Here is a 5,748-nt window from a genome sequence, read left to right on the forward strand (position 1 = left end):
GACTCCCCAGGCCGTGCGCTGGCCTGCGAATCACCACATGCTGGAATTTTATTTAAAAAATTTGACACTGAGGGGGGCACTCGATGGGATGAGCACTGGGTGATACGCTATATGTTGGTATATAGAACTCCAAAAATAATAATAATAATAATAATAAATAAATAAATATTAAGAAAATTTTTGAACATGGGGCATCTGGGGGGCTCAGCAGTCGAGCATCTTCCTCTGGCCCAGGGCGTGACCCCAGGGTCCTGGGATCGAGTCCCGCGTCGGGCTCCGTGCATGGAGCCTGCTGCTCCCTCTGCCTCTGTCTCTGCCTCTCTCTCTTTGTGTCTCATGAATAAATAAATAAAATCTTCAAAAAAATTGTTTTTGAACAAGACCATAGTCCCAGAGGAACAGGTAGGTGCTGAGAAAGTTCAGGACATCCCACCCCAAAATATGCTGCTTTGGCATATCCATTATTTTGAGTTAAAAGCACCTGAAAGCAGCAGCTACTAGAAGGGCATTCTAACCTTCCTTTTGCCCTGAAAGCTTGAGATCAAATCCCCACGAGAAAGGTGCCCTCCTTGTGCCAGGAGGAAGAGACATTCTTAACCACCAGAGAAGGGTGTCGAGGCTGTTAAAATAACTCAGCGTCCCTTAGTCTCCATATATTTTAGTTACTTTTCCACAATTGTTTTTCTTTTTTTTTTGATCTACTCTGTAAGCACTTAGGCCTTCTCACTTCTTTGGGTCCACATGTTTTCCATGAGGGCTTGCATGGACACGTAAATATAATGAGTACACATTTCTCCTGTTAAATCTACTTTTCTAAAAAAAATTAAAATATTTTATTTGAGACAGAGAGAGAAAGAGAATGCACTTGAGGGGGGTGGGGGCACAGAGAGAGGGAGAAGCAAGTTCCTTGCTGAGCAGGGGCCCCTTCCCAGGAGCCTGAGATCTTGACCTGAGTCGAAGGCAGATGCTTAATGGACGGAGACACCCAGGCGCCCCTCCTGTTAAGTCAGTGTTTCCTTAGTCCCCACCAGAAACCCTAAAAGAGGAAAAACTTTACCTCCCAATGATACATTCAGAGAAAGAAGTGCTTTCTTCTTTTAAAAGAATCATTATTATGGACATTTTTCAAAAATTGAGTACAGTTGACACTAGCATCAGGTGCACAGCTTAGTGGTTGGACAAGCTGATACGTCGTGCTGTGTGCACACGAGTGTGGCTCCCATCGGCTGTTTCGTTGCCGTCACAGTATCATTGACTATTCTTCACACTGTGCCCTTTAGTCCCAGGGCATGCTCCTTTATGGGGCACTTTTTTCTTTTTTTTTTTTAAGATGGGGTCAGGGCAGCAGGAGAGGCGGAGAGTCTTAAGTAGTGAGCGGGGCCAGCCCGGAGCCACCCCCCACACACCGGGGTCAGTCTCGCTGCCCTGACATCCTGACCTGACCCCTAACCCACTGAGCTACCTGGCGCCCTCTGGGTCTCTAGCTGGGCCCAGGCCCTGAGCAAATGCAAGTTATGTTTGATGAAAGCAGGAAACTGTCACAAACCAGGAATGAATAAACAAAGGGTGACATGGGTGTGAATCCTCAGGGAACCTCTCACAATTAGGAAGAGGCCCAGGCCCGCTATGCACCGGCTCCCAGAGGCCAGAGAGAGGCTGGCACAGGCCGAGGCGCCAGGCAGAGCCACATCAGCCCAGGTCACCTCTCCGCCTGGGCCTCACCACCTCGGGGTCCCTCAGGGTCCCTCGTGGCTCAGTCCCCTGGTTTCCTAACTCACCCTCTGGAGCTTGGGTTTAGCGCCAATAGGGATCAGTCGTCTAGGAGACCTGTCACTTGGGCCCAGACTCTCCCCCGATGGGGTGCCACCCTGATGGCTCCTCGCCCTCCCTGCTGCCCCCTCGGGTCAGGACAGGGGGAGGGCTTCCAGCACGAGGGGGTCCAGCTGCCACCTCCCCGCCCCCCCAGCTGTGTCTGCCCGGCGGGATCTGGAGAGAAGGACACAAAGGACAAGGTGAGACACGGAGAGCAACACCTACTGCCCCAGCTTGGGTCGTGATGAGAGAAGAAGAAAGTTGACAGAGGAGACCTTTGCAGACGGGAGAGGACCTCACCGCCTCCCCGGCGCGGGGTCTGAGAGCCTCAAGGTGCTGCTCCTCGCTCCGACTCAACACGGAGGCTGCAGGAACCGACTTTTCTGGCCCTGAGCTTCTCTCACCCTTCCTCTTCCTCCTCCTCTCCCTCCTCCCCCTCCCCCTCCTCCCCTTACCCCTGTTCTCCCTCCTCCTCCTCGTTCTCCCCCTCCTCCTCCTCTCCCTCCTCCTCATCCTCTCCTCCCCCTCCTCCTCCCCACCCTCCTCCTCCTCTCCCTCCTCTTCATCCTCCCCGTCCTCTCCCCCTCCTCGTCCTCTCCCCCTCCTCCCCCTCTTCTTCCTCCCATCCTCCTCCTCCTCCCATCCTCCTCTCCCTCCTCCTCCTCCTCTCCTCCCCTCCTCCTCATCCTCCTTCTCCTCCTCCTCCTCTCCTCCTCCTCCTCCCCATCCTCTCCCCCCTCTTCGTCCTCTCCCCCTCCCCCTCTTCCCTGTCCCCCCCTCCCCCTGGTCTGCCTTTTGCTCACTTTGCTGCTTTTCGAGCTACAGTGGCTTAAATCCCCCATAGTTTGTCCATGTAGACCAACAAATAGAGCCGGGGTTGCCTGCATATTTAACATATTTCATAAAATGTAAAAAAAAAAAAAAAACTATGTCAAAATTAAATTAAATATGTAATCGCTGTCCTCCGAGTCCACGTTCAAGGGTGGACGGGCAACGGTCCCAGCTGGCTCAAGCTCCTCAAGCCGCCTCCTCTTCCCCCAGGTGCCTAACATTTTTTTATGGGTGGCAGTGCCGTAAGTTGAGTTGTGTCCCTCAAAAAAGTTATGTCCAAGTCCTAACGCCCGGTACCTGTGAGTGGGTGGCTTTATCGGGAAAAGGGGTCTCTGTGAATATAATTGAGTTACAGACCCCAAGATCAGATCACTGTGGATTTGGAAGGGGCCCTAAATTCACTGGTGTGTCCCCATAAGAGAAATGGAGACAACGGAAGACAGTGGGAAGACAGAGGCAGAGGTTGAAGCTCTGAGTCTCCAAGCAGAGGGGGGGCAAGGACTGCGGGCCGCCTCCGTGGAACCGACTGTCCTTCCTCCAGAACCTCCGAGGACTCAGCGCTGCAGACACTGTGGTTTGGGGCTGGTGGCCCCCTGAACTCCGAGAGAATAAAGTTCTGTGATTTAAGCCACCCGGCTCATAAAAATTTGCCGTGGCAGCCCTAAGACCTTAATACCCTAGTAACTTCTGCTATTTCTCACTGCTAGAGTTTGCTTTCCCTACCTGAGCCTGCTGCTACAGTTTCATCACAACAAGGGCTGGTTGCTTTTTTGTTGTTGTTGTAAAGGGCAAAATACTACATACTTTAGGCTTTACGTGCCATGTAGTCTCTGTCGGAACTACTCAGCTCTGCTCTCCTAGTGCAAGAAGTAGCCACCGACATGTGCACGTAAAAGGACATGACTGTGTTCCCACAAAACTTTATTCATAAAAGCAGGTAGCGGGCCAGGTTTGGCGTCTGGGCGGGACTTTGCTGGGCCCGGCCTTCTGCGCTCCCCCGGGACCCCGTGGGCCCTCCTCGGGTCTTCCTGGAGTCTCTACCTTCACGGCCCTTCTCCTGGAAGCCCCGGGAGGCCTTGGTGCAGAAAGGCCTGACCTGGCTTGTTTGGGGTTCTCAAATTCTCCAGTTCTCACCCTCACCCACGGGCTCTTTCAAAGTAGTCGCCGGGGCCAAGGTCCAGTGCGGCTCCTGTTGCTGCATTTAGGGTGTTTCAGTCAGAAAAGACCATCTTCCTTTTCTCCCTGCATCCTAGGCCCCACTTCCACAGCGCCTCTGACAAAGCAACGATGACCTGAGGGTGCAGGGGGGGCCTGTGGGGCACGTGGGTGCCCTGAGCTGCATCTAAGTGGCTTTTAGAATCAAGCCCCACAGGAGTGGAGGTGGGAGGGGAGAGACGGAGAGGGAGGGAGGGAGGGAGGGAGGGAGAGCAAGCACTTTCCTAAACAATGAAGGGTTATTTGGAGGCAGGGACTATGGGCTCAGGGGAATGGGGCAAAACACACAGCTTGAGGTGTGACACCAGCAGAGCCAAACCAGTCAGTCTGCAGAGAGCGGAGCTCGGGGTGAGAGCTTCAAGGGGAGAGCGGGAGGCTTACTTGGATTCGGAAAGAAATACTGGGGTGGAAAAGGCCTCCCTGGGTGGAGGGTGGAGGCTGGAGGCCGGATCAGGCCTCCCTCTGGGCTTGTCTGCCCCGCTGCAGGCCGCCTCTCGAAGCCACCACAGCTGCTGACCTCAACAGCAGAGGCAGCTTCTGGCCGGGCTCTGGAGGCCGGGGCTGGGCCGGGGGGCCCCTGGCGTCCCTCTGGAGGCTCCGGGGAGAGCTGCGGCCCCCTTGCCCCTTGCCTGGGGGTCGTCCCCACCATGGGGGTACAGGTAGGCCTCTGTGGCCCGGCCGGACACTCCAGGTCAACCTCCTGTGCGGACTGGGTCACAGGTGCAGGGGTCATGCCCGGGCCACCTGGGGGGCCATGTGGGCGCAAGGGCCCAGCCGGGTCCCTCCCAGGGAAGGGGGCCATGACCTCTGGGCCACGACCCAGGGAAAGGCCGCAGGTGGGCTCCGCTTCGTCCCAGGGTGGTTCAGCAAGGACCCCGAGCTGCGGGGAGTGGGGAGCAGAAGCCTGGCTCCCTCCACAGGACACCCCAGGCCTCTTCCAACACGGGCTGCGCACCCCAAGGGCAGCCGCGGCTACTGGGCTCTGCAGGAGGGACAGGTTAAGGAGAGGATCTAGGATTACACAGGGTGGCCTGACTCTAAACAGCAGAAACCCAGCAAAATTTTCTACAATGAACATTTTTCTAAGAAAATGGAAGGCCTTCCCAAATCCGACGCAGCAGAGCCTGGACTCCGGGGATGGGCACTGCACCGACACATCCCCACCCCTTCCTCTTGAGTTCAACATGAGTCGCACAACACCAGGAAGCATCTTAAGGGGCGTCCCCGGCTACCCTGCCACACGCGCCCAGGCCCCGCCACTAGGACAGGACACGACACCCGCCGCGCCAGGCACGTGCCGGCCTTGCTCACCGTCACAGCCTGAAAGCAGCTGCGTTAACCTGAGACCCAGAGTTCAGAACTGGAGCCCCGCGAGCCGCCAGCCAACATTTCTGGATACGCGCATCGGTGCCTCTTCCAGGGGACAAAGCGGTGGCTCCCCTCAGCTTCTCCATGGCGCCACCTGGACCCACGGAGACCCCCACTTGGCCTCGGGCACTCACCACGGGGACTGGTCGCTGCTTGGCTGCTGCACCCACTGGCCCAAGTCGCACGCGAGCTCGTCATACATCTGCAGGGCAGCTGGCTGGCAGCCAGGGTGCCAGGTTTGGCCGCCACTCCCTGCCTTCCAAGCAGGGCTACCTGTCTGAAATCAAGGACAACAGTAAGGTTTTGAGGTCTCCGAAGTGACGGATTTTGCTCTGAAGAGCGAGGAAGTGAGGAACCATGATGAGCACTAAGGACTATTTTGCACCAACACACCAGATAGACCTTCACATTCCTGCAATGCTTGCCTCCACCTCCAACTTTGCCTAACTCGCCCCCAGGTCTCAGCTTAAATATCTTGTCCCCCAGGGACCTGACCCCCCCCCACCAACACTCCTGGGCAAG

General features: G+C 56.0%; 1 long non-coding RNA gene across 1 annotated transcript; it reads left to right on the top strand.

Moving 5' to 3' along the window:
- The first annotated feature begins 1,647 nt into the window (after positions 1 to 1,647).
- Positions 1,648 to 3,272, top strand: LOC125752599 (uncharacterized). Its single transcript, XR_007402533.1, has 2 exons — positions 1,648 to 2,012; positions 3,063 to 3,272. It is a non-coding gene; the product is annotated as an uncharacterized LOC125752599 (long non-coding RNA).
- Positions 3,273 to 5,748: the final 2,476 nt, after the last annotated feature.

Source organism: Canis lupus, chromosome 15, assembly GCF_003254725.2.
Source record: "Canis lupus dingo isolate Sandy chromosome 15, ASM325472v2, whole genome shotgun sequence".
NCBI lineage: Eukaryota > Metazoa > Chordata > Mammalia > Carnivora > Canidae > Canis > Canis lupus.